The sequence below is a fragment of the Stenella coeruleoalba genome, assembly GCF_951394435.1.
Source record: "Stenella coeruleoalba genome assembly, chromosome: 20".
Classification (NCBI taxonomy): Eukaryota; Metazoa; Chordata; class Mammalia; order Artiodactyla; family Delphinidae; genus Stenella; species Stenella coeruleoalba.
The window spans coordinates 21,884,469-21,907,515 of record NC_137166.1 but is presented as its reverse complement, the minus strand read 5'-3'; the positions used below and the strand labels follow the sequence as shown (position 1 = coordinate 21,907,515).

Below are 23,047 nucleotides of genomic sequence, written 5' to 3'. Positions count from 1 at the left end.
ATAATTACCTTAAATGTAAAAGGATTAAATGCTCCAACCAAAAGACACAGACTGGCTGAATGGATACAAAAACAAGACCCGTATATATGCTGTCTACAAGAGACCCATTTCAGACCTAGAGACACATACAGACTGAAAGTGAGGGGACAGAAAAAGATATTCCATGCAAATGGAAATCAAAAGAAAGCTGGAGTAGCAATTCTCATAGCACACAAAATACACTTTAAAACAAAGACTACTGCAAGAGACAAAGAAGGACACTACATAATGATCAAGGGATCAATCCAAGAAAAAGATATAAGAATTGAGAATATATATGCACCCAACATAGGAGCACCTCAATACATAAGACAAATACTAACAGACATAAAAGGGGAAATCGACAGTAACACAATCATAGTAGGGGAGTTTAACACCCCACTTTCACCAATGGACAGATCATCCAAAATGAAAATAAATAAGGAAAAACAAGTTTTAAATGATACATTAAACAAGATGGACTTAATTGACATTTATAAGACATTCCACCTAAAAACAACAGAATATACTTTCTTCTCAAGTGCTATGGAACATTCTCCAGGATAGATCATATCCTGGGTCACAAATCAAGCCCTGATAAATTTAAGAAAATTGAAATCATATCAAGTATCTTTTCTGACCACAACGCTATGAGACTAGATATCAATTACAGGAAAAAATCTGTAAAAAATACAAACACAACAAGGCTAAATAATACACTACTTAATAACCAAGAGATCACTGAAGACATCAAAGAGGAAATAAAAAAATACCAAGAAACAAACGACAATGAAAAAAAACAACTCAAAACCTATGGGATGCAGCAAAAGCAGTTCCGAGAAGGAAGTTTATAGCAATACAATCCTACCTTAAGAAACAAGAAACATCTCAAATAAACAACCTAACCTTACAACTAAAGCAATTAGAGAAAGAAGTACAAAAAAACCCCAAAGTTCGAAGAAGGAAAGAAATCATAAAGATCAGATCAGAAATAAATGAAAAAGAAATGAAGGAAACGATAGCAAAGATCAATAAAACTAAAAGCTGGTTCTTTGAGAAGATAAACAAAATTGATAAACCATTAACCAGACTCATCATGAAAAAAAGGGAGAAGACTCAAATCAACAGAATTAGAAATGAAAAATGGGAAGTAACAACTGACACTGCAGAAATACAAAGGATCATGAGAGATTACGACAAGCAACTGTATGCCAATAAAATGGACAACCTGGAAGAAATGGACAAATTGATAGAAATGCACAACCTTCCAGGACAGAACAAGGAAGAAATAGAAAATAAAAACAGACCAATCACAAGCACTGAAATTGAAACTGTGATTAAAAATCTTCCAATAAACAAAAGCCAAGGACCAGATGGCTTCACAGGCAAATTCTATTAAACATTTAGAGAAGAATTAACACCTATCCTTCTAAAACTTCCAAAATACAGCAGAGGGAGGAACACTCCCAAACTCATTCTACGAGGTCACCATCACCCTGATACCAAAACCAGACAAAGATGTCACAAAAAAAGAAAACTACAGGCCAATATCACTGATGAACACAGATCTAAAAATCCTCAACAAAACACTAGCAAACAGAATCTAACAGCACATTAAAAGGATCATACACCATGATCAAGTGGGGTTTATCCCAGGAATGCAAGGATTCTTCAATATATGCAAATCAATCAATGTGATACACCATATTAACAAATTAAAGGAGAAAACCATATGATCATCTCAATAGGTGCAGGGAAAGCTTTTGACAAAATTCAACACCCATTTATGATAAAAACCCTCCAGAAAGTAGGCATGGAGGGAACTTACCTCAACATAATAAAGGCCATACATGACAAAGCCCAGCCAACATCATCCTCAATGGTGAAAAACTGAAACCATTTCCACTTAGCTCAGGAACAAGAGAAGGTTTCACACACTCACCACTATTATTCAACATAGTTTTGGAAGTTTTAGCCACAGCAATCTGAGAAGAAAAAGAAATAAAAGGAATCCAAATTGGAAAAGAAGAAGTAAAGCTGTCACTGTTTGCAGATAACATGATACTATACATAGGGAATCCTAAAGATGCTACCAGAAAACTACTAGAGCTAATCAATGAATTTGGTAAAGTAGCAGGATACAAAATTAATGCACAGAGATCTCTTGCATTCCTATACACTAATGATGAAAAATCAGAAAGAGAAATTAAGGAAACACTCCCATTTACCATTGCAACAAAAAGAATAAAATACCTAGGAATAAACCTACCTAAGGAGACAAAAGACCTATATGCAGAAAACTATAAGACAGTGATGAAAGAAATTAAAGATGATACAAACAGATGGAGAAATATACCATGTGCTTGGATTGGAAGAATCAACATTGTGAAAATGACTCTGCTGCTCAAAGCAATCTACAGATTCAAAGCAATCCCTATCAAACTACCATTGGCATTTTTCACAGAACTAGAACAAAAAATTTCACAATTTGTATGAAAACACAAAAGACCCCAAATAGCCAAAGCAACGTTGAGAAAGAAAAATGGAGCTGGAGGAATCAGGCTCCCTGACTTCAGACTATACTACAAATCTACAGTAATCAAGACAGTATGGTACTGGCACAAAAACAGAAATATAGATCAATGGAACAGGATAGAAAGCCCAGAGATAAACACACACACATATGGTTACCATGTCTGTGATAATGGAGGCAAGAACATACAATGGAGAAAAGACAGCCTCTTCCGGAAGTGGTGCTGGGAAAACTGGACAGCTACATGTAAAAGAATGAAATTAGAACACTCCCTAACACCATACACAAAAATAAGCTCAAAATGGATTGAAGACCTAAATGTAAGGCCGACACTATAAAACTCTTAGAGGAAAACATAGGCAGAACACTCTATGACATAAATCACAGCAAGATCCTTTTTGACCCACCTCCTAGAGAAATGGAAGTAAAAATAAATGGGACCTAATGAAACTTAAAAGCTTTTGCACAGCCAAGGAAACCTGGAAAGGTTTGAGCAATGTCTATCTTTGACGAAAAGATAACCCTCAGAATGGGAGAAAATATTTGCAAATGAAGCAACTGACAAAGGATTAATCTCCAAAATCTACAAGCAGCTCATGCAGCTCAACATCAAAAAAACAAACAACCCAATCCAAAAATGGGCAGAAGACCTAAACAGTCATTTCTCCAAAGAAGATATACAGATTGCCAACAAACACATGAAACCATGCACAACATCACCAGTCATTAGAGAAATGCAAATCAAAACTACAACACGATATCATCTCACACCAGTCAGAATGGCCATCAACAAAAAACCTACAAACAATAAATGCTGGAGCGAGTATGGAGTAAAGGGAACCCTCTTGCACTGTTGGTGGGAATGTAAATTGATACAGCCACTATGGAGAACAGTATGGAGGTTCTTTAAAAAACTACAAATAGAACTACCATATGACCCAGCAATCCCACTACTGGGCATATACCCTGAGAAAACCATAATTCAAAGAGACACATGCACCCCAATGTTCATCGCAGCACAGTAGCCAGGACATGGAAGCAACCTAAGTGTCCATCGACAGACAAATGGATAAAGATGGTGTGGTACATATATACAATGGAATATTACTCAGCCATAAAAAGAAACGAAATTGAGTTATTTGTAATGAGGTGTATGGGCCTAGAGTCTGTCATACAGAGTGAAGTAAGTCAGAAAGAGAAAAACAAATACCGTATGCTAACACATATATATGGAATCCAAGAAAAAACAAAAAGTGGTTATGAAGAACCTAGGGGCAAGACGGGAATATAGACACAGACCTACTAGAGAATGGACTTGAGGAAACGGGGAGGCGGAAGGGTAAGCTGGGACAAAGTGAGAGAGTGGCAGTGTATATATGGACATATATACACTACCAAACGTAAAATAGATACCTAGTGGGAAACAGCCACATATCACAGGGAGATCAGCTCGGCGCTTTGTGATCTGCTAGAAGGGTGGGATAGGGAGGGTGGTAGGGAGGGAGACGCAAGAGGGAAGAGATATGGGGATATATATATAATTGATTCACTTTGTTATAAAGCAGAAACTAACACACCATTGTAAAGCAATTATACTCCAATAAAAATGTTAAAAAAATACATGCAGTATAATTCTAGTTCTGTCAATGTCAAAATTTGTGTGTGTGTGTGTGTGTGTGTGGAGGGTTATATATTATATATTCATGTTTAGCTGGAAGGAAACATGCATTATATAATTACTATCTCTGAGTAGTGGATTTTGGATGACTTTCAGGTTGTCTTATATATTTTTCTATGATTCCAAGTTTTCTATAGTTGCCATATTTTTCTTTATGATAAAAATATAATAAAGGTTTTTAAATAACTGAATAAAATAAATAAAGACAGCGGGATGCAGCCAGCCCCTCATGGACTACCCAACAGTCCTCTGTTCCTATTTAGAATTCAGGGCCTTCCTTATTTTGTTTCTAATTGTCACTCGTCTTATCTTCATTACTTTCTTACAAACATGCCAAACTGAATTCTCACTTTAAAAAAGAAGCCACCTCTAGCCAGGAAACTATAAACATACAGAAAGAAAAAGAACATATTAACAATTTTATGTTGCTTCTATAGTCAGACAATTGATATTCAGTATTTAACACACACACAAAATGCTCTATTTACCTATACATGTCTTAGCATGCCCATATCCTTATTTAAAAGGTTTACTTTTATTTAACTGTTTCATATTAAGGGAAAAGATCACCTTGGAAGCATCTAGTGATTTCTCTGTATCCATCCATATCTATAATACAAGTTCCTTTTTCCCCATCATTTATTCCAGACCAGGTGGTCCATTAACCACAACCTTTGTATACATCACCCTCGGTTCAGTTCATATCTTTGCTTTGCCTTTTCTCTCCATCTGAGATCACTTTTGCAAAGCAATACTTCAAAACCCAAATCAAATGTCCCCATCAGTTAGAGATCATCTCCCTCTTTCGGCATCCTAGGGTAGTTTCCCCCCTAACTTTTTGCAATTGTTTTTTCCCCAGTGTATTACTGTGTAACAATAACTTTTAGAGAGCAAAGGCTACCCTTCTCTGTGTTCTGTGGTTAGTGTATAGCTGGTCATACACAATCCATAAATATGCATTTAAAAAGGGACAATTAAGGTTTCACAATTGAAACTCAGTCCTTTGGAAAGGTGCCAGGGAGCAGAGAGGAAGTGTCTGACTGCAGGAAATGGGGCTATAGAGATCAAGGAAGAAAAGGGGAGAGGGCACCAAAACTACTTTTACCTTCTTCACAATTCTGTCTTACGCTCAACCTAAGGTAACATGAATGGTAGAGACAGGACCCTGAAATTGCAATCGATCCCTAACACACTAACTGGAAATTACTCCATTCACAGCAAATAATAAGAATTACCAGAGCCAAAACAAAGCTAACTTACTTCCTTTTCCTAGAAATAAAGTAACCAAGAGTTATAATAGGAACCAAAACTGAATGGGGGAGAAAAAAGCATTGCCATTTCCATGTCCAAATGCATTTTTCTCTTTGTTAGAAAAGGAGGAATAAATGGGCCTTGAAGAAAGCTATCTGAAGAATGCATGTGATGTCTTTCAAATGGATACATACATGTATAGATGTGTGAGTATAATATACTTCACCCCCATTTATATAGCATACCTCTGCAACAAGTCAGTAATAGTACTTGGGATTTTAGAGAAAAAGAAGCCCCAGATGTCATCAGGTCCTACCTTTCACCTATACAGCAGGCTCAGTCACCCCAGATCATGGGGTCATTCAGCCACTGTTGTATCCCTATGAGTGTTCACTATTAGGTCATTCCTACTTGACTAAAAGTTTCTCAAGGGAAACTTTATATCCCAATTCCCTACCTTGGGAAATAGTGAAAACTGATAAGTGGTAAAATGAGATAATACATTATTGAGCCACTCTAATGAGTAAAAAATTTTATTTGCTTATATATTTTATTGAAATGTTCCTCCATACTTTTTTACAGTGTATTGAAATGTTCCTCCATCTTTGCCTGAGAATCATGTCTCACTCTGAAAGTACAAAGTGGAAGGCTGACCTCCCTTTAAATTCTTGATTGCAGCTGCCAAGACTTCCATTCTGCTTTTAACACTTTTTGTGGTTCCTTAATGGCACATTCTCATGATCTCATTGAACTTCTCTCCTCAATATTGGTTCCATTTGGTCAACACCTTTTGATCACTGATGGACCCTGGGAGCAACAGATCTTAGGTTATTGGATTTAGGTTGCTTGCCTCAGTCCAGATTGGTTCATGACTTGATGAGGATGAAGGCTGCTTTTAAAAAGACAGGTTTCTAGTTTCTAACTATGGAGATGGCTTCATTCCACTGGGGAGGAATTTCAAGTAGTGACATTGCAAAAGTTTTCCAGGTGATTCTAATATATCAATAATTTAGTTACCTTTATGGAGCTGAGGAAGACAGTTATTTACAACAGAACAAGGTTTTCCCAAGGAAGTACCTTTCTGCAGAAAATTTAGCATGAGGAAGGGAAGCATGAGGCCAGGAATAGCATGGTCAGAAGGTATAATTTACCACTAAAGATGGAAATGTTCAATAATAACATTCCTCAAAATGCAGTGTACATATCATAGTATTACCAGAGGTAATTAGAGTAGTAAAAAGTATACCTTTTTTTTTGGACGCACCATGTGGCTTGTGGGATCTCAGTTCCCCAGCCAGGGATTGAACCTGGGCCATGGCAGTGAAAGCCCAGAATTCTAAGCACTAGGCCACCAGGGAACTCCCAAGAGCATACCTTTTAAACACTGATTCAAGCAGTAAGAAGTAATTCCTTTTTGAACTATCTTTAATCCATGCTGATTGCATCAAAGAGAAAGTTTCAGTTTTCTAGTGCTTGCTAATTTCCACTTGAAACAAAGAGAAAGTTGGCTCAAATTCAGAGCCTTGTGAGCAATAAGGTCGTATTACAATATAAGAGTATTCTCTTGTTTTCTTAGGTTTATTTTTACCTTCTCTTTAACGCAAGTGATACTAGTTTTCCATGTAAAATACCAGTATATTCAAACCTCTTTAGCACATGCACTTAAGTAAAAATGGTGAGTATATTTAAATATCAAGTCAATATTGCAGATGACAGTTGTGCCAAAACCATGGACATAGCAAGAAACGACTGCAGTTTGGAAAACTGATCAATAGCAATGGCTCAATCTCCCAGAAATAAATTTCTTACTGATTGGGAGCAGGGAGAGAATTGGTAAGGGCTAAAAATCTATGTGGTCTCAGATTTCTTGAGAAAGATGCCTGTTCTGAGGTCTCTATCTCAGTTAGAAACTGCAGGGGCCATGTTGATGGAGAAAATCAGGGAAGAATAAATTAGAAAATGGATTATCTCATACTCCTTGAAATCTCCTGTCCATAGCACACCAACATAGGTATATTGCTCAGTACTATCCAGAAAACCAGAACCAATGGAGTTTCTTTCTTTCTTCCTCCCTTCCTTCTTTCCTTCTCTCTCTCTCTCTCTCTCTCTTCCTTTATTGAAATGGGTCCACGTGGTTATGAAATCTAACAAGTCCCAAGATCTGCAGTCAGCAAGCTGGAGACCCAGGAGAGTTGATGGTCTAAGTGGCACTTCAAAGACCAGCAGGCTCCAGACCCAGGAAGAGCTGATGTTTCCAATTTGACTTGAAAGCAGGAACAAAACAATGTCCCAACTTGAAGACAGTAAGGCAGGAGGGGAAGGTGAAACTTTTTGTTCAATTCAGGCCTTCAACTGATTGGATGAGGCTCACCCACATTAGAGAGAACAATCTGCTTTACTCAGTCTACTGATTCAAATGTTAATCTCATACAAAAATACCCTCATGATAACAGAGAATAATATTTGCTCAAATGTCTGGGCACTCCATGACCTAGCCAAGTTGACATATAAGATTAACCATCCAAAAAAAAATAACCAACACAATAGGTATTCGTTAGAAAAAATACATCAGTAGAATGTAAAACTTAGGTTCTATCTACCACAATGTTTGTCACATCTTAAGAAATGTTAGTTTCATTCCCTGATTTTTAATCTTCCTTTCTCTTACATATTGCTTGGCATGTGTTGAAAGTTCAAGGCATGTTTGCTGAATAGAATGGCAAATCTCGCAAGTTTGCACGTTTCTAGGTGTGGGCCTGAAAATTCTCCTTGCTACAACCATCACCTACATTCCCCCTGGCTTTTGTCTCTGTTTTCTCTCTGCCTCCAGATGTGCCACTACAGGTTACCTTCCTGTGCAGCCCAACTTCTGTCAAAGTCTCCTCAGGAGGTCAGAAACCAGAGTTTTCTCCAGAAAGAAACCAGTGTCCTTATGGGAGCAGGTTTGAACAGAGTACATTTATTTAGGTCAAATTTTTGAATCATTGAGAATATCATCCACAGACAGGAATCAACCAGCAAGTACACGGTCATGTGTTTTATGAGGTTTGCCTGAAACTGGAAGGTTTTAAACTAAGTCAAAGGAAGAAACAAGGAAGATTATAATTAACATCAATTAAAAGAGATTTTTTTAACAAAGTAAGATGAATCTCACTCAGTAAAATGGGTTAAAGAGGCTTTAAATTTCAATTTTCAAAACAGAGAAGAAACTGAGCAATGACATATGTGATAAGGTCATACTAGACGGCTTCCTGACTTTTAAAAGGACCAAGGCTGTGGGGAGCAAATAGATCTAGAGCCACCCACCTAATTATTGCATAACTCGTGATTTCCCCCTTAACCTTTCTAAGTTTCAGTTATCTCAACTGTAAAATGAGCATGGTGATACCTTTCTCCTGGGGTTCTCCTAACGATGAATAATATTATGCATAAAATGACACAGCCAAGAGCACATCTTAATGCTGTTTGTTCCTCCCTCACTTAAAAGAAAGACATCAGGGATGATAATGATATCATAAACAACTGAAGATATGTTGATTTGTTTAAATAGCCAAGCAAACTTGTCAAAGAAGTGAGTACATACAGGAGTCTATAAAGAATGTTCTTTCATCTCTAAAATACTGGGGAGAAAAGTGGATGAATGCATGAATTAATTCTAACCAAAAGATAAAGGTATAGATACATAGAATGCATGAGGTTATGTAGCTGCTAATTCTCACTACTTTTATCCCTACTTTGAACCTTTTACAGACATTATGTTCCACAGAATAAGAAATCTTTAGAAAACATAAGTGAGAATTGTTCTTAGTTTTGAAAAAAACTATGATTCAAATGAGAAGAAAAATATATTCTATGGCAATGAACTAACTCACTTGAGCATTATTCTTAAAAACAGTTTTCTCTTGAATTTTCACCCATAACCTTTCAAATGGGTATTGTATGTGGATTATGTTAATATTTATTTGAATATCAAATTCATCAAAAAGATATTTAGACAGGAAAACTACATTTATGCTATAAAAGTACTTGGAGATACTCATAAAAAAACATTTTCCTCTTAAGATACCTTAAGTAAGACTTAGCACTTGTACATTTCTTCCCTGAGGCATATTATTAAATATTCTCAGATGAAGAACATTTGAAACTGAAGTCCATAGAATAATTATACAAAATGGCCTATTTTATTATATTAACCATTAAGTTTGTATAGGGAGTATTTAGTGAGAGGAAAAAAATAAACATTCAGTAATTCAGTAAATGAGATTTATGCATTCTCAGAGGTCTTTTGAAGACTTTTTTTAAATTCATATTTTTAGTGTTTGACTACCCAGTATCACAAAACTAATAAGTGGCAGAGCAGGTATTTCTACTCTATTTGTTCTCAAAATGTATGTATTTCCACTCTCATGCAGGTTATTTGTCTCTGAAAATATATGTCCATAACATCCATAACAATATTTTAAAATAATATATTAAGTATATGATATTATAATTTGGAAATTCACAGAGGAATGGGTTAAATCATCAGTAACATTCAACCAGAAACTACTAAAATCTCTGCTCTTTTTGTGGTAACATCACACTTCTATTCTTACTAAACTTTATGATATTTTGCAGATGAAGTTTTTCTTTTGATGAGTTCAAGTTTCTGAGGAGATACTTTATTTGGGGATTATAATTATTAACTCATTTTTATTCCTTACATGAGCTTCCATAAGACAAGTGATTTATTAGCTCTAAGTCAATAGTTATGAAATTTAAACATTACTGATCAAATGCACCTTTAGATGATGTCCATCATGTGACAAAGTTTCTAAACCTTGAATAATAAAACTATTATTTACAGAGGAAAAAATCCTACATCCTATGAGTTGATTTAAAACAGTCTAAACTTATGTAAATATATGTAAACATTAGTGTAGGTATAATATCCTTATACTCACTTTAAAACTTTTAAACTGCCAGAATCATAGCTTAAAACAAACAGAATTATAAAAGAAAAGTAATTAATTTAATGTGAAATATGAGGTCATGTGTAGTAGGTGACCTAGTGTTTTAGATTTCGTTTCCTTTGAATTCTGCATGACTCCACTATGCATACCATGTAATGAGTCAAAGTTTATGCCATTTTTCTATGTTCAAACCACAGAGAAATCTTCATTCCTACAGAATGCCAAGATGTTAGTTTGTCTTCCCTTAATGCAAACATACAACTTTTGTATTAGATCTTACTTTTCAATTAACTTGAAAAAAAACTAATAATTTCTACCTGTTACACACACATATATAATGCTAGAAATTAAAAACAAAATAAAGAGAGCGAGCGTGCACATGGTAAAAATAGTTTCAAAAGTGGTACCAAGTATATCTTTATTTAGGATTCTTGTACACTAATATTTTCTGAAAAGTATCACTATTGAACACCCATTTGACTTTGTGTAATCCAGCATTTTCCAAACTTCTATTTTAAAATCATAGGGTGTTTTTAATAACATATCCAATAGCACAGTTTGAGAATTGATATATAAGGCTGTCAATTGATTTTTAAAAGCACTTGTATATAATTGTTATTAAAATGCATTATTTCAAGTATCTTGTTCAGCTAATTATAGTGAACACCAAGGACAAAAAATATTAAGTTCATGAAATCAACTAAATACAGCCAGTGGGAAACAATAAGAATGTATACTTTCTTTTTCTCTTTCTTTTTCTTCTATTTAGGAGAAAACAGTCTATTGTATTTAAACTATTAAGTAAACAGGGTCTTATTATTTTCATACTTCACCATTTAAAATATGATTTTATCTGAAATCAGGAAATTTAAAATATTTTTTGTCAAATTTGATACTGTCAAAAAGCAGCTTGGCGCTTCCCTGGCGGCGCAGTGGTTAAGAATCCGCCTGCCAATGCAGGGGACGCAGGTTCGAACCCTGGTCTGCGAAGATCCCACATGCCACGGAGCAACTAAGCCTGTGAGCCACAACTACTGAGCCTGCCCTCTACAGCCCGTGAGCCACAACTACTGAGCCCACATGCCACAACTACTGAAGCCCACACGCCTAGAGCCTGTGCTCCGCAATAAGAGAAGCCACTGCAATGACAAGCCCGCGCACCGCAATGAAGAGTAGCCCCCACTCACCACAACTAGAGGAAGCTCGCGGCAACGAAGACCCAATGCAGCCAAAAATAAATAAATAAAATAAATAAATATTTAAAAAATTAAAAATAAAAAAAAAGCAGCTTGGTGCTTTGTGACCACCTAGAGGGGTGGGATAGGGAGGGTGGGAGGGAGATGCAAGAGGGAGGGGATATGGGGATATATGTATACATATAGCTGATTCACTTTGTTATACAGCAGAAACTAACACTACATTGTAAAGCAATTATACTCTAATAAAGATGCTAAAAAAACCCATAAAAATAATATTCAGTGAAAAAAAAGGAAGTTTTCATAGAATTTATTTAAGTGCATTGGCAATTGTAATGGGGTAGGGAATTATATAACCAACAGTGAAGTTCTATTATAGTAAATGTTACTTTTGTGCTGCATATGAGAAATAATTGAGGTAAAACATGAGGTAAAAATGAAAAATATAAAACATAAAATATATTATTTAACAATGGATATATCATTAGGAAGAGGAAAAAAGATGCCTATGACAAATGATTAGAAAGGAAAATGTGTAAAGGGCAAAATACATATCCATAGCATGAGAAAGAATGAGGATATATAAGAATGTAAGGAAAGATCTTGATGGATATAAGCCACATCCAAACTGTATGAAAAAATATGGCCAGTTCTGCTTTGAATATCTTATAAAGGGGCCAGACCCCTATCAGATACTCTACCACTTATGTCCCTTTAGATACTTGAGGACGTCTTATATACAGAACTTGTTTCTAAACGTTATCCCACTGGACCAGTTCTCAAACATCTCTTGGAACTTTTTTCAGTTTGGGTGGAACTGTAAGTGGGAAATTGGAACAGAAAACTTTCTCACTTGTACCATTATCATTTCTGCTTTAACTCTCAAAGTGGTATCATTTCCTCCAGATTAGACTTTTCTCCTTAAAAATGAATACTAAACTATAAGTAGTCTTCCATACCACTTGTCTTAAGTATCTTAGCTAGGTAAGTTTATTTATTTCTCTATTCATTTAAAATATATTTCAAGGGGAGGGGGGACTCTCATCCATCCAGGCCCTGTGCAAACTCTGAGGATCAAGAAAGAGAACAAAACAGAAGAAATCATTGATTATGGAATTGTACAACAAATGATCTGATAAAGATTAAGAAGTAAATAATGGATGCCAATAGACAGAATAGTTAACATTATTCCTGAGGGGGTGGAGGGAGAAAATGCCTTCTTGGAAGTGATAATAATATAAGTCCTAAGGAATTAGTAGGAACTACATTGGTAGAATTACAGAAATGAGAGTGAAATCAATTTGTCTATTCCTGGAGCAGAGGGGAGATATTTGGGTATGATACCAAATGGATATAATCCATACAGATAGATTTACATGTCCTAGTCTACAGCAGTTTAATGCAACTGTGGTAAAAATAATAAAATACAGTTGACCCTTGAACAATACAGGTTTGAACTGCACTAATACGTGGAATTTTTTCAATAAATACATAGTACAGTACTATATGATCTGAGGTTGGCTGGATCCACAGATGTAGAACCACAAATATGGAACATGGCAGGCCAACTGAAAAGTGAAATAAGGGTTTTCAACTGCACAGGGGTTGGTGTCCCTAACCCATAAGTTGTTCAAGGGTCAATCGCAATCAGAAGTTTTTCGATTCAAATGTCATTAATTATCTCAAAGTACATCAAAGTTTATTTACTTTACATTTCACAGGTTTATTTGGTGAAACTGCATTTCCTCTTCTCTCTTATTCTATCACACACCCAAAATACTCCAGGTACTCCTACTTGCAAGATGCTCAAATAGTGCACCCTGACATGCATGGAGCTGTCTTTTCTGTTAGGTCTCCTTTTTTTTTTTATTGTAGTAAGAACATTTAACATGAGATTTCCCCTCTTAACAAAGTTTTAAGCGTAAATTACAGTATTGTTATTCATCTTGCATAACTAAAACTGAACAGCTCTCCATGTCTCCCTTCCCCATAGCCCCTGGCAATTACCATTCTACTCCTTGCTTTATGAATTTGATTATTTCAGATCATCATATAAGATTATCATATAAGTGGAATCATACAGTACTTGTCCTTCTGTGATCATCTTATTTCACTTAACGTAATGTTCTCAAGATTCATCCATGCTGCTGCACAATGTGTAGTAGCTCCTTCTGTTTTAAGGCTGAATAGTATCCCATTGTATGTATATACCACATTTTCCCAGGCATGTGTAGATGGATACGTACATTGTTTCTACTTCTTGGCTATTGTGAATAATGCTTTAAAGAACATGGGAATCCAAAGACAATATATAAATGATCAACAGGTATAGGAAAAAGGCTCAACATCACTAATCATCAGGGAAATGCAAATCAAACCACAATGAGATATCACCTCACAACTGTTAGGATGGCTATTATATATTAAAAAAAAATAAAGACAATAGGGCTGGTGAGGATGTGAAGAAATTGAAACACTGTACACTGTCGGCAGGAATGTAAAATGATGCAGCCACTATGGAAAACAGTATGGAGGGTCCTCAAAAGACTAAAAACAACCATATGATCCAGAAATCCCACTTTCAGATATTTATCTGAAAGCACTGAAATCAGGATCTTGAGTACATAGGCCCCCTTCTTTCTGAGTACCTTATCACTAGATTGATATCTCTGTTTAGAGATTCTTCACACACAAATGAGCAGAAAATTGGCCCCTCTCTTTCTAACTTCTCTCTCTCTGGAAAATTTCCTGCTCCTTAGAGGGTGGGACGCAGGAACTTGAATGTGCAAGAAAAGGAAGAAATAGGGCTGTTAAAGACAAAAATCAGATTCCATTTCCCTCCCAATTTACTGCATTGTAGGTAATATATATTGTTTCCCTGCAGGGAATTCACACTCAGAACCCACACCAGAGGTCAGACGGATTAGGAGTGGAGATCCATTCATTAAGCTATTAAACAGGAGCAAATGTTTTACCAACAACTTAACCACATTTCACTCCACTTATGTTTCCTGATTTCACATGCCTAACTTGGATCTTTCGTACTAACTCTTGCTCTTAAAACTTCTTTCATATAAAGGAGGTTTTCCATATGGTACATAAAAACTCAAAGAACAAATAAGTTCAGAAATCAAGGCCAGGTTTCCCACTGCTAACCTGTCAGAATGAGAGTCTCTTTTTTTTTTTTCTTTTTAAATCTCTGAAGGCTCAACAGACTTATTACAACTGTCAGACTTCCCTTAGACAAGTTGGCCATAATGTAAATAAATAGTCTCTCACCTTTGAAATTCTAACACTCAGCAGAAACATAAACCTCAAAAGCCACAAAAGGAAAAGCTGCCCTGAATTAAGGATGAGGCCTTCCAGCATAACATAAAATCATGTTTAGATGTGGGGTACTTCCTCACTGAGCATGCAGATGAAGTTAGGACTAAGATTGTAAATTCAAAATAGGCAAAGTCCTTAGGAGCAGAGAAAAACTAGTAGAATCTGTTGCCAGTCAATTTGCTCTAAAATAATCACTAAAGGAAATTCTTCCAACAGAAAGAAATATCACAGGAAAACTTGGAATATTGGGCATAAAGTAAAAACAACAGAAATGGTCAATATCTTAGGTAAATATAATAGACTATTCTCTAAGAGCTTTAAAATGTTTTACCGTTGAAAGCAAAAATTCATAATATTGTATCATGGGGTTTTCAACATATGTAGCTTCAATTGATAAGAAACTGTAACATAAAGCAAAGAAGCTAAAGGGACTATATGGTGGTAATGTTTCTACATCCCAATTGATATGATAAAATGCTGATACTATTATACTGTGAAATATTAAGAGTCTATATTGTGATTTCTAGAGTAATCCACAAAAATACCATAAAATTATAATCAACTATATAATAGATAAGTCAAATATTAGTACTAAAAATGTTAAAATATGCCACAAAAGATAGGAAAGTAGAAATAAACCAAGGGACAAAACAGAAAACAATTAATAAAATTATAGACTTAATACAAACATACCAATAATTACATTAAATGTGAAGTATCTAAATATGCCAATGAAAAGACAGAGATTAGAGGAATACATCTATAAACATGTGTTGCCTACAAGAAATTCACTTCAAATATGATATAAGGAGACTAAAATTAAAAGCCTAGCAAAAAGACATAACACATGAATGCTAATCAAAAGAAAGCTGGGGTGGCAATACTAACATCAGACAAGTAAATTTCCAGTCAAAGAAAATTACTAAGGATAAGGAGAGGCATTACAAAATGATAAAAGGGTCAATTCCCTAAGAAAATATATATATACACCTTACTACACAGCTACAGAATACACATTGCAAAACCAACAGAAATGAAAAGAGAAATAGATAAATACACAATAAACATCAGAAACTTAACACTTTTGCTGAGTAAAAATCAGGATCAATATGAGTTCATACTCACAAAATCAGCAAGGATATCGAAAAACTGAACACCACCATTAATCAACTGGATCTAATCGACATTTATAGAGCACTCCACTAAACAACAGCAGAATATGCCTTTAAGCCTGCATGGAACATACACCAGATACATCATATCCTGGATCATAAAACAAACCTTAACACATTAAAAATAAGAGAAATCATATAAATTTTGTTCTTTGATCACAGTGAAATTAAACTAGAAACCAACACCAACCACTTACCTTGTTGGAGCCTTTGTATGAACTCTTGTTTTTAAAACTCCATTCATGTAAAGCAGGTTTTCCACGAAATACATAAAATTTCAAAAATCCCCACAAAATATTACCAAATAGGATCCAACATAATATAAAAGAATAATAAACCCAAACCATCTATGATTTATCATGAGAATGCAAGGCTTGTTTAACATTTGAAAACAAACATCTCCCGCTATAGTTACAGTCTAAAGAAAATCCACATGATCAGAAAAGTTCATGCCCCAGAAAGTATCTGACAAAATTCAACATCCACTGCTAATAAAAATTCTCAGAAATCAGAAATAGGAGTCACTCAACCTGATAAAGAGCATCTACCAAAACCAAAACAAAACTACAACTACCTCACCCTTAATAGTGAAAGACCGAATAAGAGTATCAACTCACACCAATCCTATTAAACACACCATTCCTATTCAACAGGAGGCTGCAGCCAGGAAAATATAACAAGATAATAAAATAAACGTCATACAAATTTGAAATGAAGAAATAAAACTGTTCTTACTTGCAGATGACCTCATCATCTAAGGAGAAAATCCCAGAGTCTAAAAACAAACAAAACAGAATAAAACCTCTCACAACTAAATAAATGAATTTATCAAGGCTGTAGGATGCAAGGTCAACACATAAAAATCTATTGTATTTCTATGTCTAGTAATGTAATACACAATTATAAAATGAAATTCAAAAACAATATGTAAATATTTAAAATAACCCCAAAAGGAAATACTCTTGTATAAATATGTAAAACATATATAGAAACCGTATTCTGAAAACCGTAAATGCACTGATGAAAGAATCGAAGATCTTAAAAAACAGAGATGCATAGGGAGCATCTTTCTATTTAACCAATTCATGAACCGCTCAATAAAACCAATTTGATCTTTAAAAAAATGCAGATACATATTGTGTTCATGAATTGGAAGACTCAACCTCATAAAGATGTCATTCCTCGCATTTTTTTTAAAGATTTAATTTAATTCAAATCAAAATTACAGCAGTATATTTTTGTAGATAATATACAAAATGAAGGTATATTTTTTGAATGAAGGTCATTCAAAAAATTTTGGGGAGTGGTAAGAGCGATGTCACCAAGATGGTGGAGTAGCCGACTGCAGCCTCCATAAAGAACAGCAATTAAGCAGCTATCCACAAATTTACATAGCTCTGGGAGAGCTCAGGAGACCACTTAGAAGCTTCAGCAACACAGCTGAGCAAAAAAGCCCGATAATAACCTCACAAATAGGGAAGGAAGAATAGTTTCAGTTTGCCTGCATCACCCCATCCCCCAGGCTGGGACTGCTTGGCGCTGACAGGGAACTCTCAGACCCCAGAGAATTCCCTTCACCAGGAAAAGGAGAACAGGAAGAGCAACCAGCTTCCCAGCCTGCCAGGGCCCTGCAGGAGGACGGCCTTTGGTTTCATCCCACCCAGCGACTGGCACAGCCGAGCTGTCTCTAGACAGCTCGAAGCAAGGAGGAAAGCAGAGGCCACGGATACCAGCCCCCGGCAGCGCGCCCACAATTCCCGGTCACCTGCTCCGCCACGGACTCCAATACCCTTTGCCTCCGAGGGCCTCAACAGCTGCTGCAGATGCCAGTGGACCCCTGAAGCTTTCATTACTGAGGACCTCACTGTGGACCCAGCGGTCTGCTCTGCAGAAGACACCAGCAGTTTTCCTCACTGAGGAAAATAGCGGCTAGAGCAGCCATCACAGACCCAGACCACTCCTGCCGCTGAGGACTCCACAGGTTTTCTAGCGTTTACAGATGACAGTGACTGAGTCTCTACCCGCTTCTGTCCTCCTCCTCCCCAGCTGCCAGAGCCACCATGGACGGTCCGGCGCTGGGAGCCCGCACTTGCAGCCATCTTGCCTCTTCAGGAGGCACTTTAGCCTCCGACGACCGCTCAGGTTCCCGGATGTGGCAGGGTTCCCGGATGTGGCGGGATTCCCGCCACCCGCCTCCTCCGCTGTGCGCATGCTCACAGCTAGCCCGAGCGCTGGCGGCACAGACGAGAACCTGACGAGATGCTCGCGGACGCTGACGAGGCTCGGATCCCAGGCTCCAGACCCAGGGCTGTCGCCTGTGCCCACAGCTACACCTGTAGCTACAGCAGACCCCTGTCACTGGCCTCCACTGCCGCGCACAAGCCCGCGACTAGCCGGCCAGCCCAAGGAGTGCACACCACAGCCAAGGCCTCTCAGCCACTCCTGGGCCTGGTCCAGTCTGTCTTCCCTGTTAGTTCACGAACTGGAGCCTGGACATGGAGCTTCAGGAGTGACTGAGGAAAGAGGCAGCCCACTCCGAATTGGTAGGTGGCCCTTTAAATAAGCAAGGGAACTTACCCAAGAGACTCGTGTTGGGAGACTGCGAGACAAGTAGGTATCTGCACCTGCCCGCAGAATCTTGACAGTTAATAGAGAGGCCTTAAGAGAGTTCAGTCACGTACACCCTCTCAGTTACTCTCCCAAGGCTATTTCACTGAAACGACTCCAGCTGTGGGAATGGTGGGCAGAAGGTACATTCCCAGGACAGGGGAGGGGTGAGGAACACCGAATTCCCAGCTCCAGCTCGCAGGTCGGCCAACGGTCACGTCATCTGGATGACCTTCTCCAACACTTTATTCCTCGGAATTAGCTGTTATATGAGCTCCTCTTTCACTCCTCTTCCAGAATGTGCCCTGAGTGGTCAGCCAGGGGTTTCACTTGCATGAAAGCGGCTCGTTTGGCGGCTCTCTGGCTGCACCATCCCTGTGAGACATCCCACTGCAAATTACAGTAGAAAACGCCTTTCCCAGGTGTAACGGGGCTCGGTGTTCTCAGCAGTAGAACAGGTTGATCCATAACATGAGTCAGGTCGCTGGCTGTCTCCCATGATTTCTGTATCTTTACAGTGTTGAATGTCTTGGCAGGGGTTCCCAGTCTGATATATGAGGTAACAGGCTCTACTGGTTGGTTATTCAGATGTACGAAAGCCTGGTACCTATGCTGGTCCAGCAGGCCAAAGTGGCTTTACTTTTTACTAATTTAATCTGCTGCTTTAATATTCCATTCTTCCATTCTATCAACCCTGCTGCCTATGGGTTATAGCAGAGATGGAAACTCCATTTCCTTTCATGTTTTTTTGCCCAGGCTTGCATGCCATGACGCTTACAATGTGACCCCTAATCACTGTCTATTCCATGAGAATGTACTCATGGTACTTAGCTTCTGTAATGCCCTAATGTGGGTAGCCTAGTTTGCTTGGCAACAGGGGAAAGCTTGGGTTAGGACAAACATGGTGTCCACAAAAATCAAGACATACTTAAAAACCTCATTTGGAGGAAATGGGCCAATATAATCAATTTGCCAATCCTTTACAAGTTGGGAGTTCTGGCGGATGGCCCCAGATTCAATTCGCAGTTGCCTTGGGCATTGTTTAGAACACAAAGGACACGCTATAATTACATTAACCAACTCACTGTATATAAAGGGCAAGTTAGCATCCTTGGCAATATGTCATCCCATCTGGGTGCTGTGGTAGCCATTCTTTCTACATATCCGATCTGCTGTTTCTACTGAAGGGTCAGTTGCTAGGGCTTATATCTGGTCTAGGGCATCAGCTTCCTGATTGCCAGGAGGTTTTGGTACCTTGTGAGCCAGAATATTGAAAACAGTGAGTCATCCTCAGACTCTTGCAGGTGAAACCAAATGTCTTTCCATATATCCTGACCCACAAGGGCTTATTTATGATCATCCATTTCTCAGTAGGAAGGGACCTTCTTACTGTGACATGTTGTTTCTAAAGCTTTCTGGTCATATCTGAATCTATGCTTATTTTTATTTATTCAATTTTTTAAATTGGAGTGTAGTTGATTTGCAATGTTATATTAGTTTCAAGTGTACAACATAGTGATTCAATATTTTTATACATTACACTCCATTTAAAGTTATTATAAAATATTTGCTATATTCCCTGTGCTGTACAATATATCCTTGTAACTTATTTATTTTATACATAGTAGTTTCAAACTCTTAATCCCCTACCCTTATATTGCCCCTCCCACCTTCACTCTCCCCACTGGTAACCACTAGTTTGTTCTCTATATCTGTGAGTCTGTTTCTGTTTTGTTATATTCATGATTGTTTGATTTTTTAGATTTCACACATAGGTGATAACATACAGTATTTGTCTTTCTCTGACTTATTTCACTAAGCATAATCCCTCTAGGTCCATCCAGGTTGTTGCAAACGGCAGAATTTCATTCTTTTTTAGGGCTGGGGGTTAATATTAAAAATGTATAAGGAACTCCTACAACACAATATAAAAAATAATAACAATAACCCGAATTTAAAAATAGGCAAAAGATTTGAAAAGATATTCCTCCGAAGACACACAAATGGCCACCATTAAATAATAGGTGTGCAGTGTCACAAATCATCAGGAAAATGCAAATCAAAACATAATGACATATCATTTCACACCAGTTAGGATGGCTATTAATAAAAAACAAACGAAAAATGATAAACGTGTGTCAGGGATGTGAAGGAACTGGAACTCTTATACACTGTTGGTAGGAATGTAATACGGTGCAACCACTATGAAAAACAGCGTGGAAGTTCCTCAAGAAATTAAAAATAAAGCTATCATATGATCCAGCCATCCCATTTCTGGATACATATATGAAAAAAAATTGGAATCAGTGTCTCAAGGAAACATCTGTACTTCCATAGCCATCATACCATTATTTACAATAGCCAAGGTATCAGAGCAACCCAAGTGTTCATTGACAGATGAATGAATAAAGAAGATGTGATATACTCTGCATACGGTGGAGGAGTATTCAGCCTTAAAAAGAAGGAAATCCTGTCATTTGCAGCAACATGGATGAACCTGAAGGACATTATTGCAAGTGAAATAAGGCAGTCACAGGACAAATACTGCATGATTCCACTTATACAATATTAGGTATTTAAAATAGTTAAAATCGTAGAAGTAGAGAATAGAATTGTGATTGTCAGGGTCTGGGGGAAGGGAAATGGAAGTTATTTAATGGGTACAAAGTTTCAGTTATGCAAAATGAGTAAGTTCTAGAGATCTGCTGTACAATATTGTATCTATAGCTGACAACACTGTATTATGCACTTCAATATTAAGAGGATAGATCTCATGTTATATTTGTACCACAGAAATATTTAAAAGAGGGGGCTTGTATTAGTCATGGTTCTCTACAGAAACAGAACCAATAGGATATATAAAGATATGGAAGAGGAGATTTATTATGGGAATTAGCTCATGAAATTATGGAGGCTCAGGATATGCCATCTGCAAGCTGGAGAACCAGAAAAGCTAGTGGTATAATTCAGTCTAAGTCCAAAGGCCTGAAAACCACAGGAGCCTATGGTGTAACTCCCTGTCTGAAGGCCCAAGATCAGGACCTCTAAAGTCCAGGATCAGGAGAAGATGGGCATTCGAGCTCAAGAAGAGAGAAAAAGAATTTGCCTTTTCTTTTTTGTATTATTCAGGCCCTCAATGGATTGAATGATGCCTGCCCACATTGATAAGGGAGGATCTTCTTTACTCAGTTGACTGATTAAAATGCTAATCCCTTCCAGAATCACCCTCACAGACACACCCAGAAATAACGTTTCACCAGATATCTGGGCATCCTTTAGTGCAATGAATTTGACACATAAAATTAACCATCACAAGACACAAAGGAACCTTGGAGGTGATGGCTATGTCTGTTACCTTGATTGTCGTGATTGTTTCACAGGTGTATACACGTGTCCAAACTCATCAAATTATATACACTAAATATATGCAGTCCTTGGTATATCAATTATATCTCAATAAAGCTGTTTAAAATTTTCAAAGGCAGTATTGGCGAGGAAAAAAGCAACAAATGACCAAACAACCTGAATAGGTAATTCACTAAAGAGGATTATGTATATCAAATATCCCTATAATAAAGATTTTAAATTTAATTAGTCATTAGGAGAATGTAAATTAAAAGCATGATGACATACCATTGCACACCTATTAGAAAGGCTAAAAATATTCTGCTAGTGTTAATTATAGACAAGGGTGAGGAGCAGGTGGAACTCTCATAAGTTCCTGATGAGAATGCAAAATGGTACAACCACTCTGGAAAACATTTACACAGTTTTTATAAATTTTAACATACACTTACCATATGACCCAGAAATCGACTCCTGGGTATTAATCCTATAAAAATGAAAACTTATATTAATGCAACAACCCATACATAAAAATTTATAGCAGCTCTAGTTGTAATTGCCCAAAACTGGAAACAATCCAAATATCCTTTAATGAATAAATGGATAAACAAACTCTGGTACATCTACAATGGACGTCGATTATGAAATAAAAAGGAGTGGGATATTAATATATGCAACAACTTGAATGAATCTCAAAGAGATTATTTTGATTGAAAAAAGTACCTGTTTCAAAAGGTTATATATTTTATGATTCCATTTATATGGAATCAAAAAAATAAAACTGTAGAGGTAGAATACAGGTCAGCAGTTGCCAAGGGTTAGGGTTGGGGGAAAGGTGAGACTGTAAAGGGATAACCTGAAGTAGTCTTTTGGAAACGATGGAACTGTTCTTTGTCCCATTTGTAGTATACATGATTCTATACAGGTGCTAAAATTCATAGAATGATGAAAGAAATAAATCAGTTTCA

General features: G+C 37.0%; 1 long non-coding RNA gene across 1 annotated transcript in view; it reads left to right on the top strand.

Annotated features, from left to right (window-relative positions):
• Window positions 1-17,901: 17,901 nt before the first annotated feature.
• LOC307179511 overlaps window positions 17,902-23,047 on the top strand; it is a 490,390-nt gene continuing 485,244 nt past the window's right edge. The window contains exon 1 of the long non-coding RNA XR_013825417.1: window positions 17,902-18,670. This is a non-coding gene — a long non-coding RNA (uncharacterized lncRNA). The remainder of the gene's footprint in view (window positions 18,671-23,047) is intronic.